The following is a 14,172-nucleotide window of genomic DNA, read 5'->3' on the forward strand; positions in this document are numbered from 1 at the left end:
TTGAACGTTCTCAGAATTCGACGAAACTTGACTCAAACGTTGGTCTAGACCAAAGAATTTGTGTGGTAAATTTGCTAAACTTAAAAATAACTACAAGTTCGTATAAAAGGAAACGAACTTCCTTTAATAAAACTGTGTAAAACAGCTAAATTTTGAACGTTCTTAGAATTCGACGAAATTTGACTCAAACGTTCGTCCAGACCCAAGAATTTATGTGGTAAATTTGCGAAGCTTAATAATAACTACAAGTTTGTATAAAATGGAAATTGTTCTAATAAAACTGTGTAAAACAGCTAAATTTTGAACGTTCTTAGAATTCGACGAAACTTGACACAAACGTTGGTCTAGACCAAAGAATTTGTATGGTAAGTTTGCTAAGCTTAATAGTAACTACAAGTTTATATAAAAGGGAAACAAAATTGTTCTAATAAAACCGAGTAAAACAGCTAAATTTTGAACGTTTTCAGAATTCGACGAAGGTTGACCCAAACATTGGTCTAGACCCAAGCATTTGTGTGGTAAATTTGCTAAGCGTAATAATAACTATAAGTTTGTATAAAAGGGAAACAAACATGCTTTAATAAGATCGTGCAAAACAGCTTAATTTTGAACGTTCTCAGAATTCGATGTAACTTGACCCAAACGTCTAAACCCAAGAATTTGTATGGTAAATTTGCTAAGCGCAATAATAGTCATAAGCTTGTATAAAAGGGAAACGAACTTGCTTTAATAAAACCGTATAAAACAGCTAAATTTTGAACGTTCTTAGAATTTGACGAAATTTGACCCAAACGTTCGTCTAGACCCAAGAATTTATGTTGTAAATTTTCTAAGCTTAATAATAACTACAAATTTGTATAAAAGGGAAACAAAATTGTTCTAATAAAAAACTGTGCAAAACAGCTAAATTTTGAACGTTCTTAGAATCCGACCAAACTTCACCCAAACGCTGGCCTAGACCAAAGAATTTGTGTGGTAAGTTTTCTAAGCTTAATAATAACTGCAAGTTTATATAAAAGGGAAATAAAATTGTTCTAATAAAACCGAGCAAAACAGCTAAATTTTGAACGTTCTCAGAATTCGACGAAGGTTGACCCAAACATTGGTCTAGACCTAAGAATTTGTGTGGTAAATTTGCTAAGCGTAATAATAACTACAAGTTTGTATAAAAGGAAACGAACTCTCTCTAATAAAACCATGTAAAACAGCTAAATTTTGAACGTTCTCAGAATTCAACGAAACATGGCCCAAACGTTGGTCTAGACCCAAGAATTTGTGTGCTAAATTTGCTGAGCGTAATAATAATTACAAATTTGTATAAAAGGGAAACGAATTTGCTTTAATAAAATCATGCAAAACAGCTAAATTTTGAACGTTCTTAGAATTCGACGAAACTTGACCCAAATGTCTAGACCCAAGAATTTATATGGTAAATTTGCTAAGCGTAATAATGGTTACAAGATTGTATAAAAGAAAAACGAACTTGCTTTAATAAAACAGTGTAAAACAGCTAAATTTTGAACGTTCTTAGAATTCGACGAAATTTGACCCAAACGTTGGTCTACACCCAAGAATTTGTGTGGTAAATTTTCTAACCTTAATAATAACTACAAGTTTGTATAAAAGGAAAACAAAATTGTTCTAATAAAATTGTGCAAAACAGCTAAATTTTGAACATTCTTAGAATTCGACGAAACTTGACCCAAACGTCGCTCCATACCCAAGAATTTGTGTGGTAAATTTGCTAAGCATAATAATAACTACAAGTTTGTATAAAACGGAAACAAAATTTTTCTAATAAAACCGTGGAAAACATCTAAATTTTGAACGTTATCAGAATTCGACGAAACTTGACCCAAACGTTGGTCTAGACCCATAAGTTTGTGTGGCAATTTGCTAAGCATAATAATAATTACAAGTTTGTATAAAATGGAAACAAACTTGCTCTAATAATACCGCGTAAAACACCTAAATTTTGAACGTTCTCAGAATTCGACGAAATTTGACCCAAATTTTGGTCTAGACCCAAGAATTTGTGTGGTAAATTTGCTAAACTTAATAATAGCTACAAATTTGTATAAATGGGAAACGAACATGCTTTAATAAAACCGTGCAGAACAGCTAAATTATGAACGTTTTCAGAATTGGAGGAAACTTGATTCAAATGTTGGTCTACACCCAAGAATTTGTGTGGTAAATTTGTTAAGCTTAATAATAACTACAAGTTTGTGCAAAAGGGAAACAAAATTGTTCTAATAAAACAATGCAAAACATCTAAATTTTGAACGTTATCAGAATTTGATGAAATTTGACCCAAATCTTGGTCTAGACCCATGAATTTGTGTGGTAAATTTGCTAAGCTTAATAATAACTACAAGTTTGTATAAAATGAAAACAAACTTGCAGTAATAAAACCGCGTAAAACACCTAAATTTTGGACGTTCTCAAAATTCGACGAAACTTGACCCAAACGTTGGTCTAGACCCAAGAATTTGTGTGGTAAATTTGCCAACTTAATAATAACTACAAGTTTGTATAAAGTGGAAACGAACTTGCTTTAATAAGACTGTGTAAAACAACTAAATATTGAACGTTCTTATAATTCGACGAGATTTGACCCATACGTTCGTCTAGACCCAAGAATTTATGTGGTAAATTTGCTGAGCTTAATAATAACTACAAGTTTGTATAAAAGGGAAACAAAATTGTTCTAATAAAACTGTGCAAAACAACTAAATTTTGAACGTTCTTAGAATTCGACGAAACTTGACCCAAACGTTGGTCTAGACCAAAGAATTTGTGGTAAGTTTGCTAAGCTTAATAATAACTACAAGTTTATATAAAAGGGAAACAAAATTGTTCTTATAAAACCGAGCAAAACAGCTAAATTTTGAACGTTCTCAGAATTCGACGAAGCTTGACCCAAACATTGGTCTAGACCCAAGAATTTGTGTGGTAAATTTGCTAAGCGTAATAATAACTACAAGTTTGTATAAAAGGAAAACGAACTCTCTAATAAAACCGTATAAAACAGCTAAATTTTGAACGTCCTCAGAATTCAACGAAACTTGGCCCAAACTTTGGTCTAGACCCAAGAATTTGTGTGCTAAATTTGCTGAGCGTAATAATAATTACAAGTTTGTATTAAAGGGAAACGAATTTGCTTTAATAAAATCATGCAAAACAGCTAAATTTTGAAACGTTCTTAGAATTCGACGAAACTTGATCCAAACGTCTAGACCAATGAATTTATAAGGTAAATTTGCTAAGCGTAATAATGGTTACAAGTTTGTATAAAAGAAAAACGAACTTGCATTAATAAAACAGTGTAAAACAGCTAAATTTTGAACGTTCTTAGAATTCGACGAAATTTGACCAAAACGTTGGTCTACACCCAAGAATTTGTGTGTTAAATTTGCTATGCATAATAATAACTACAAGTTTGTATAAAAGGGAAACAAAATTGTTCTAATAAAACCGTATAAAACAGCTAAATTTTTAACGTTCTCAGAATTCGACGAAATTTGACCCAAACGTTGGTCTACACCCAAGAATTTGTGTGGTAAATTTGCTAAGCTTAATAATAACCACAAGTTTGTATAAAAGGGAAACAAAATTGTTCTAATAAAACCATGCAAAACATCTAAATTTTGAACGTTATCAGAATTCGACGAAACTTGACCCAAACATTGGTCTAGACCCATGAATTTGTGTGGTAAATTTGCTAAGCGTATTAATAACTACAAGTTTGTATAAAAGGAAAAACGAACTCTCTCTAATAAAACAGTGTAAAACAGCTAAATTTTGAACGTTCTCAGAATTCGACGAAACTTGGCCCAAACGTTGGTCTAGACCCAAGAATTTGTGTGCTAAATTTGCTGAGCGTAATAATAATTACAAGTTTGTATAAAAGGAAAACGAACTTGCTTTAATAAAACCATGCAAAACAGCAAAATTTTGAACGTTCTTAGAATTTGACGAAACATGAACCAAACATCTAGACCCAAGAATTTATATGGTAAATTTGCTAAGCGTAATAATAGTTACAAGTTTGTATAAAAGGGAAAGGAACTTGCTTTAAAAAAACAGTGTAAAAATGTTAAAGTTAGAACGTTCTTAGAATTCAACGAAACTTCACCCAAACGTTGGTCTAGACCCAAGAATTTGTGTGGTAAATTTGCTAAACTTAATAATAACTACAAGTTTGTATGAAATGTAAACGAACTTGCTTTAATAAGACCGTGTAAAACATCTAAATTTTGAACGTTCTTATAATTCGATGAAATTTGACCCAAACGTTCGTCTAGACTCAATAATTTATGTGGTAAATTTGCTGAGCTTAATAATAACAACAAGTTTGTATAAAAGGGAAACCAAATTATTTTAATAAAATCGAGCAAAACAGCTAAATTTTGAACGTTCTCAGAATTCGACGAAGCTTGACCCAAACATTGGTCTAGACCCAAAAATTTGTGTGGTAAATTTGCTAAGCGTAATAATAACTACAAGTTTGTATAAATGGTAAACGAACTCTCTAATAAACCGTGTAAAACAGCTAAATTTTGAACGTTCTCAGAATCCGACGAAACTTGGCCCAAATGTTGGTCTAGACCCAAGAATTTGTGTGCTAAATTTTCTGAGCGTAATAATAATTACAAGTTTGTATAAAAGGGAAACGAACTTGCTTTAATAAAACCGTGCAAAACAGCTAAATTTTGAACGTTCTTAGAATTCGACGAAATTTGACCCAAACATTGGTTTACACGCAAGAATTTATGTGGTAAATTTGCTAACCTTAATAATAACTACATGTTTGTATAAAAGGGAAACAAAATTGTTGTAATAAAATTGTGCAAAACAGCTAAATTTTGAACGTTCTTAGAATTCGACGAAACTTGACCCAAACGTCGGTCTATTCCCAAGAATTTCTGTGGTAAATTTGCTAAGAATAATAATAACTACAAGTTTGTATAAAAGGGAATCAAAATTGTTCTAATAAAACCGTGGAAAAAACATCCAAATTTTGAACGTTATCAGAATTGGACGAAACTTGACCCAAATGTTGGTCTAGACCCATGAATTTGTGTGGTAAATTTGCTAACCTTAATAATAACTACAAGTTTGTATAAAATGGAAACAAACTTGCTCTAATAATACCGCGTAAATCACCTAAATTTTCAACGTTCTTAGAATTCGACGAAACTTGACCAAAACGTTGGTCTACACCCAAGAATTTGTGTGGTAAATTTTCTAAGCTTAATAATAACTACAAGTTTGTGTAAAAGGGAAACAAAATTGTTCTAATAAAACCATGCAAAACATCTAAATTTTGAACGTTATCAGAATCCGACGAAACTTGGCCCAAACGTTGGTCTATGCCCAAAAATTTTTGTGCTAAATTTGCTGAGCGTAATAATAATTACAAGTTTGTATAAAAGAAAAACGAACTTGTTTTAATAAAATCGTGCAAAACAGCTATATTTTGAACGTTCTTAGAATTCGACGAAACTTGACCCAAATGTCTAGACCCAAGAATTTATATGGTAAATTTGCTAAACGTAATAATAGGTACAAATTTGTATAAAAGGGAAACGAACTTGCTTTAATAAAACAATGTAAAACAGTTAAATTTAAAACGTTCTTAGAATTCGACGAAATTTGACCCAGACGTTGGTCTACACCCAAGAATTTGTGTGCTAAATTTTCTAAGCTTAATAATAACTACAAGTTTGTATAAAAGGGAAACAAAATTGTTCTAATAAAACTGTGCAAAACAGCTAAATTTTGAACTTTCTTAAAATTCGACCAAATTTGACCCAAACGTTGGTCTGCACCCAAGAATTTATGTGGTAAATTTGCTAAGCTTAATAATAACTACAAGTTTGTATAAAAGGGAAACAAAATTGTTCTAATAAAACCATACAAAACATCTAAATTTTGAACATTATCAGAATTCGACGAAACTTTACCCAAATATTGGACGAGACCCATGAATTTGTGTGGTAAATTTGCTAAGCATAATAATAACTACAAGTTTGTATAAAATGGAAACAAACTTGCTCTGATAAAACCGCGTAAAACACCTAAATTTTGAACGTTATCAGAATTCGACGAAACTTGACCCAAATGTTGGTCTAGACCCAAGAATTTGTGTGGTAAATTTGCTAAACTTAATAATAACTACAAGTTTGTATAAAAGGGAAACAAAATTGTTCTAATAAAACCATGCAAAACATCTATATTTTGAACGTTCTTAGGATTCGACGAAATTTGACCCAAACGTTCGTCTAGACCCTAGAATTTATGTGGTAAATTTGCTGAGCTTAGTAATAACTACAAGTTTGTATAAAAGGGAAACAAAATTGTTCTAATAAAACTGTGCAAAACAACTAAATTTTGAACGTTCTTAGAAGTCGACGAAACGTGACCCAAACATTTGTCTAGACCAAAGAATTTGTCTGGTAAGTTTGCTAAGCTTAATAATAACTACAAGTTTATGTAAAAGGGAAACAAAATTGTTCTAATAAAACCGAACAAAACAACTAAATTTTGAACGTTCTCAGAATTCGACGAAGCTTGACCCAAACATTGGTCTAGACCCAAGAATTGGTGTGGTAAATTTGCTAAGCGTAATAATAACTACAAGTTTGTATAAAAGGAAAACGAACTCTCTCTAATAAAACCGTGTAAAACAGCTAAACTTTGAACGTTTTCAGAATTCAACGAAACTTGGCCCAAACATTGGCCTAGACCCAAGAATTCCTGTGCTAAATTTGCTGAGCGTAATAATAATTACAAGTTTGTATAAAAGGGAAACGAACTTGCTTTAATAAAACAGTGTAAAACAGTTAAATTTAGAACGTTCTTAGAATTCGACGAAATTTGACCCAAACGTTGGTCTAGACCCAAGAATTTGTGTGGTAAATTTGCTAAGCTTAATAATAACTATGAGTTTATATAAAATGGAATCAAAATTGTTCTAATAAAATGGAGCAAAACAGCTAAATTTTTAACGTTATCCGAATTCGACGAAAGTTGACCCAAACGTTGGTCTAGACCCAAGAATTGGTGTGGTAATTTGCTAAACTTAATAATAACTACAAGTTTGTATAAAATGTAAACGAACTTGCTTTAATAAGACCATGTAAAATAGCTAAATTTTGAACGTTCTTATAATTCGACGAAATTTGACCTAAACGTTCGTCTAGACCCAAGAATTTATGTGGTAAATTTGCCGAGCTTAATAATAACTACGAGTTTGTATAAAAGGAAAACAAAATTCTTCTAATAAAACTGTGCAAAACAGCTAAATTTTGGACGTTCTCAGAATTCAACGAAGCTTGACCCAAACATTGGTCTAGACCCAAGAATTTGTGTGGTAAATGTGCTAAGCATAATAATAACTACAAGTTTGTATAAAAGGAAAACGAACTCTCTCTAATAAAATTGTGTAAAACAGCTAAATTTTGAACGTTATTAGAGTTCGACGAAATTTGACCCAAACGTTCGTCTAGACTTTATGTTGTAAATTTGCTAAGCTTAATAATAACTACAAGTTTGTATAAAAGGAAAACAAAAATGTTCTAATAAAACTATGCAAAACAGCTAAATTTTGAACGTTCTTAGAATTCGACGAAACTTGACCTAAACGTTGGTCTAAACCCAAGAATTTGTGTGGTAAATTTGTTAAGCGTAACAATAACTACAAGTTAGTATAAAAGGGAAACCAAATTGTTCTAATAAAACCGAGCAAAACAGCTAAATTTTGAACGTTCTCAGAATTCGACGAAAGTTGACCCAAACATTGGTCTAGATTCAAGAATTTGTGTGGTAAATTTGTTATGCGTAACAATAACTACAAGTTTGTATAAATCGGAAAAGAACTTGCTTTAATAAAACCGTGTAAAACAGCTAAATTTTGAACGTTTTTAGAATTCGACGAAATTTGACCCAAACGTTCGTCTAGACCCAAGAATTTTATGTGGTAAATTTGCTAAGCTTAATAATAACTACAAGTTAGTATAAAAGGGAAACAAAACTCTAATAAAACTGTGCAAAACAGCTAAATTTTGAACGTTCTTACAATTCGACGAAACTTGACCCAAACGTTGGTCTAGACCCAAGAATTTGTGTAGTAAATTTGCTAAACCTAATAATAACTACAAGTTTATATAAAAGGGAAACAAAATTGTTCTAATAAAATCGAGCAAAACAGCTAAATTTTTAACGTTCTCCGAATTCGACGAAGATTGACCCACACATTGGTCTAGACCCAAGAATTTGTGTGATAAATTTGCTAAGCGTATTAATAACTACAAGTTCATATAAAAGGGAAACGAACTTGCTTTAATAAAACCGTGCAAAACAGCTAAATTTTGAACGTTCTCAGAATTCGACGAAACTTGACACAAACGTCTAGACCCAAGAATTTGTATGGTAAATTTGCTAAGCGTAATAATAGTCATAAGTTTGTATAAAAGGTAAACGAACTTGCTTTAGTAAAACCATGTAAAACAGCTAAATTTTGAACGTTCTTAGAATTCGACGAAATTTGACCTAAACGTTCGTCTAGACCCAGGAATTTATGTGGTAAAATTTGCTAAGCTTAATAATAACTACAAGTTTGTAAAAAAGAGAAACAACATTGTTCTAATAAAACTGTACAAAACAGCTAAATTTTGAACGTTCTTAGAATTCGACGAAACTTGACCCAAATGTTGATCTAGACCAAAGAATTTGTGTGGTAAGTTTTCTAGGCTTGATAATAACTACAAGTTTATATAAAAGGGAAACAAAATTGTTCTAATAAAACCGAGCAAAATAGCTAAATTTTGAACGTTCTCAGAATTCGACGAAGATTGACACAAACATTGGTCTAGACCCTTGAATTTGTGTGGTAAATTTGCTAAGTGTAATACTAACTTCAAGTTTGTATAAAAGGGAAACGAACTCTCTCTAATAAAACCGTATAAAACAGCTAAATTTTGAACGTTCTTAGAATTCGACGAAACTTGGCCCAAACGTTGGTCTAGACCCAAGACTTTGTGTGGTAAAGTTGCTGAGCATACTAATAACTACAAATTTGTATAAAAGGGAAACGAACTTGCTTTAATAAAACCGTGCAAAACAACTAAATTTTGAACGTTCTCAGAAATCGACGGAACTTGAACCAAACGTCTAAACCCATGAGTTTGTATTGTAAATTTTCTAAGCGTAATAATAGTCATAAGTTTGTATAAAAGGGAAACGAACTTGCTTTAATAAAACCGTGTAAAACAGCTAAATTTTGAACGTTCTTAGAATTCGACGAAATTTGACCCAAACATTCGTCTAGACCCAAGAATTTATGTGGTAAATTAGCTAAGCTTAATAATAACTACAAGTTTGTATAAAACGGAAACAAAATTCTAATAAAACTGTGGCAAAACTTCTATATTTTGAACGTTCTTAGAATTCGACGAAACTTGACCCAAACGTTGATCTAGACCCAAGAATTTGTGTGGTAAATTTGCTAAGAATAATACAAGTTTATATAAAAGGAAAACAAAATTATTCTAATAAAACCGAGCAAAACAGCTAAATTTTTAACGTTCTCCGAATTCGACGAAGGTTGACCCAAACATTGGTCTAGACCCAAGAATTTGTGTGGTAAATTTGCTAAGCGTAATAATAACTACAAGTTTATATAAAAGGGAAACGAACTTGCTTTAATAAAACCGTGAAAAACAACTAAATTTTGAACGTTCTCAGAATTCGACGAAACTTGACCCAAACGTCTAGACCCAAGAATTTGTATGGTAAATTTGCTAAGCGTAATGATAGTCATAAGTTTGTATTAAAGGCAAACGAACTTGCTTTAGTAAAATCATGTAAAACAGCTAAATTTTGAACGTTCTTAGAATTCGACGAAATTTGACCTAAACGTTCGTGTAGACCCAGGAATTTATGTGGTAAAATTTGCTAAGCTTAATAATAACTACAAGTTTGTATAAAAGGGAAACAAAATTGTTCTAATAAAACTGTGCAAAACAGCTAAATTTTGAACGTTCTTAAAATTCGACGAAACTTGACCCAAACGTTGGTCTATACCAAAGAATTTGTGTGGTAAGTTTTCTAAGCTTGATAATAACTACAAGTTTACATAAAAGGGAAACAAAATTGTTCTAATAAAATCGAGCAAAACAGCTAAATTTTGAACGTTCTCAGAATTCGACGAAGATTGACCCAAACATTGGTCTAGACCCAAGAATTTGTGTGGTAAATTTGCTAAGCGTAATGCTAACTACAAGTTTGTATAAAAGGGAAACGAACTCTCTCTAATAAAACCGTGTAAAACAGTTTGAACGTTCTCAGAGTTCGACGAAACTTGCCCCAAACGTTGGTCTAGACCCAAGAATTTGTGTGCTAAATTTGCTGAGCATAATAATAATTACAAGTTTGTATAAAAGGGAAACGAACTTGCTTTAATAAAACCATGCAAAACAACTAAATTTTGAACGTTCTTAGAATTCGACGAAACTTGACCCAAACGTCTAGACTCAAGAATTTGTATGGTAAATTTGCTAAGCGTAATAATAGTTACAAGTTTGTATAAAAGGGAAACGAACTTACTTTAATAAAACAGTGTAAAATAGCTAAATTTTGAACGTTTTTAGAATTCGATGAAATTTGACCCAAACGTTCGTCTACACCCAAGAATTTGTGTGGTAAATTTGCTAAGCCTAATAATAATTACAAGTTTGTATAAAAGGGAAACAAAATTGTTCTAATAAAACTATGCAAAACAACTAAAAATTTTGAACGTTCTTAGAATTCGACGAAACTTGACCCAAACCTCGGTCTACACCCAAGAATTTGTGTGGTAAATTTGCTAAGCTTAATAATAACTACAAGTTTGTATAAAAGGGAGACAAAATTTTTCTAATAAAACCATGCAAAACATCTAAATTTGGAACGTTATCAGAATTCGACGAAACTTGACCCAAACGTTTGTCTAGACCCATGAATTTTTGTGGTAAATTTGCTAAGCATAATAATAATTACAAATTTGTATAAAATGGAAACAAACTTGCTCTAATAATACCGTGTAAAACACCTAAATTTTGAACGTTCTCAGAATTCGACGAAACTTTTTTTTTTAGGTAAATTTAAATTTCATTAGTAAAAGTAAAAGTACAGTACAACATGGGTTCACCAGTTGGATTGTCACTAATACAATGCGCCATAATCTATACAATGCGTTCACCAAGGGATGCGCCATAATCTATACAATGCTCGTGTACTGACTGATAAAGTTAAATTGTCACTAATAATCCTCTGTTTGACATCATCAATGATCAGGGTACTCAAAGTGGCTGGTGACCGCTCAGTGTGTTCAAATCTCGTCAAATTCCTTTCTCTCCATATGTGGTAAACACATGCTGCAAGTAGTGTGCGAAAAGCGATATTAACAATGTGTTTATCTCTCCATTTCCGCATCGCCCACTTAATATCCATTGTCCAATCCCAGTTGGGCCAGTGAAATCGAATTTGTTTGCGAATCTCTCGGAGGCATTGGCGACTATATTTGCATCGGAAAAATAAGTGTGAATGAGTTTCCGTAGTTCCCTCATCGCACAAGATGCATGCTCCCAGATGAGATAGCCATGGTTTGTCCGTGGATGGTAATTTTTCGAGGATTGCAAGCCATAGTATGAACGAATGACGAGGTATCTTCAAAGAGCCCGATAGTAGCAAAGACCATCCTACTTTCGGCTCAGGGGGATCAAATAATCGGTAGAGGGCCTGAGTAGTAGGCTGTCCTCCGTCAACTCTCCACACAACTCGATCCTCACCTCCAATAATAAACGGCAGGTTATGTGTGATCTCCAAACATTCTAAGTCCGTGATGGGAGGCCATTGCCACTCTCCTGCTGAGATCACCAAATTGAGTTTTGCTGATTCTTCAATACCAAGTTGGTTTGGACCATGAGGGAATTGCTCGATAAGTAGTCCCAAGTGATGCCATGGGTCCAGCCAAATATAGAATTTCCCTCCATCTCCAATCTGGTAGTTCACGATAGAGCGTAGGAAGGGACGAAGCCTGAGCATTTTCTGCCATTCCCAAGAACCTCCATGTTCACGAACAGTCCAGATCGATGTGTCACGTAACCAGTCTTGGTAAAGCCACTGAACCCATATGGACGTCCTGTCACATCGGATAATGTTACATAATTTCTTACTCATTAATGTGCGGTTCAATGTAGTTATGTCCTTGAACCTAAGTCCCCCCTCATCCGTTGGTCGACACACATTTTTCCAGGCTACCTTGGCGTAACCACTAGACGTTGTACCCTTCCAAAGGAAAGTCCTCAATCTCTTCTCAATTTCATTGATGACTTTCTTAGGTAGTATGAAAGCAGAAGCCCAATATAAACTCAATGCTGACAGCACAGATTTGATGATTTGTACTCGCCCAGCGTATGATAATGAAATTCCTTCCCATCCATTAATGCGTGCATCAATTTTTGAAATAAGCGATTGGCAATCAGAGATAGATAGCCTAGAAGAGATTAAGGGAAGACCTAGATACCTCATAGGAAGGTGTCCCTCTTCAAAGCCCAAAATCTCCAACATCTGGTCTTTTAAATCTTGGGCTGAACGTGAAATGATTAAGTGACTTTTATGAACATTTAGCCGAAGGCCCGACAACTCCTCCACCAGTCTATTCCCTTCTTGAAGACTCTGATGGAGTCAAAGTTAGCTCTGCTAAAGAGGAGAAGGTTGTTTGCAAATCCCAACTGGAAAACCTTGGAACTCTCACACTTCCAATGATAAGTGAATTGCATGTCCTGTTCAATTTGTTGCAAGAATCCCAGATGTAAAGCTTCCATAACAAGTACAAACAGATAAGGAGAAAGTGGGTCTCCCTGTCGTAATCCTCTCGCTCCAGGAAAGAACCCATGAGGTTTTCCATTAAGCCCAATCGAGAATGATGTCGTGGAAACACACGCGTCAATCCACCTTGTGAACGTCGTTGGAAACCTGAACAACTGCAAAACTGCTAGCAAGAAGTCCCATTCCACCGTATCATAGGCCTTCCTTATTTCCACTTTAAGCGCGCATCTGGGAGGTAGGCGCATCTGGTTATAGCCCGAGAATAGTTCCTGGGCTAACATAATGTTGTCCCCGATGCTTCTTCCCGGAATAAAAGCTGTCTGACAGGGGCTAATAATCCTGTCTAGCAGAACACTAAGTCTCTGAACGAGTAGTTTTGCAATGATCTTGTATAAAACATTGCAGCATGAAATCGGTCTAAAATCATTAACCGACATAGGAGTGTGTACCTTTGGTATTAGGGTCAAAATCGTGGAATTGATCTGTTTCAGTGGTTTTCGGTAGAAAAGAAATCCAGAACCGCTCTTGTTACTTCTTCCCCCACCACAGGCCAAGCCGCCTTGAAAAACCCTGACGAGTAACCATCAGGTCCCGGCGCTTTGTCTTCAGCGATATCAAAAACTGCTTACTTCACATCACCCGGTGAGAATGGTAGTAGTAAGTGGCTAGCTTCCTCATCAGTAATACAGTGCCTCGCCCATGGTCTAAGGTATTGAATATCCACTGTTAACTGTCTTCTGGTACCTCCTAAAAGGTTCTGAAAGTATGAGACAAACACATGGGCGACTTCCCCTTCATCTGTGTCTGTGGTACCATTCTCATCATTGATCTGTAGGATTCTCCTTATAACTCTTCTCTAAGCGATTTTTCGAAAGAAAACTCGGGAACATTGGTCTCCATCTTTCATCCACTGCATCTTAGCTCTCTGCTGCAACATAATTTGTTCGAGCTTTGCCGCTTTAGCATAGACGATTCGACAGCAATGTTCCAGGAGTAAATAGAGTTCATTCTGTCTGTCTGAGCTCACCAACTGTTTTGCCTCATCAAGAAAATCTTTAGCTAGTTGTACATTCAACGTCAAGTCACCCTTATTCCTCCTCTGTAGTCTAAAGACTGGTTTAAGTGCCTTCAGTTTACGTGTCACAGCATACATAGGAATACCAACGATCTCATGATGCCAAATCTTCTACACATTGGGGATAAACTCATGTGAATGGGCAAGATAGTTATGAAATCGAAACATACCTCCGTTTTGTTGTTGTATATCCCCATGTAAAACCAGTGGTGAGTGATCAG

The sequence above is a fragment of the Sesamum indicum genome, linkage group LG7 (genome assembly GCF_026168435.1).
Source record: "Sesamum indicum cultivar Baizhima isolate 11 linkage group LG7, ASM2616843v1, whole genome shotgun sequence".
Classification (NCBI taxonomy): Eukaryota; Viridiplantae; Streptophyta; class Magnoliopsida; order Lamiales; family Pedaliaceae; genus Sesamum; species Sesamum indicum.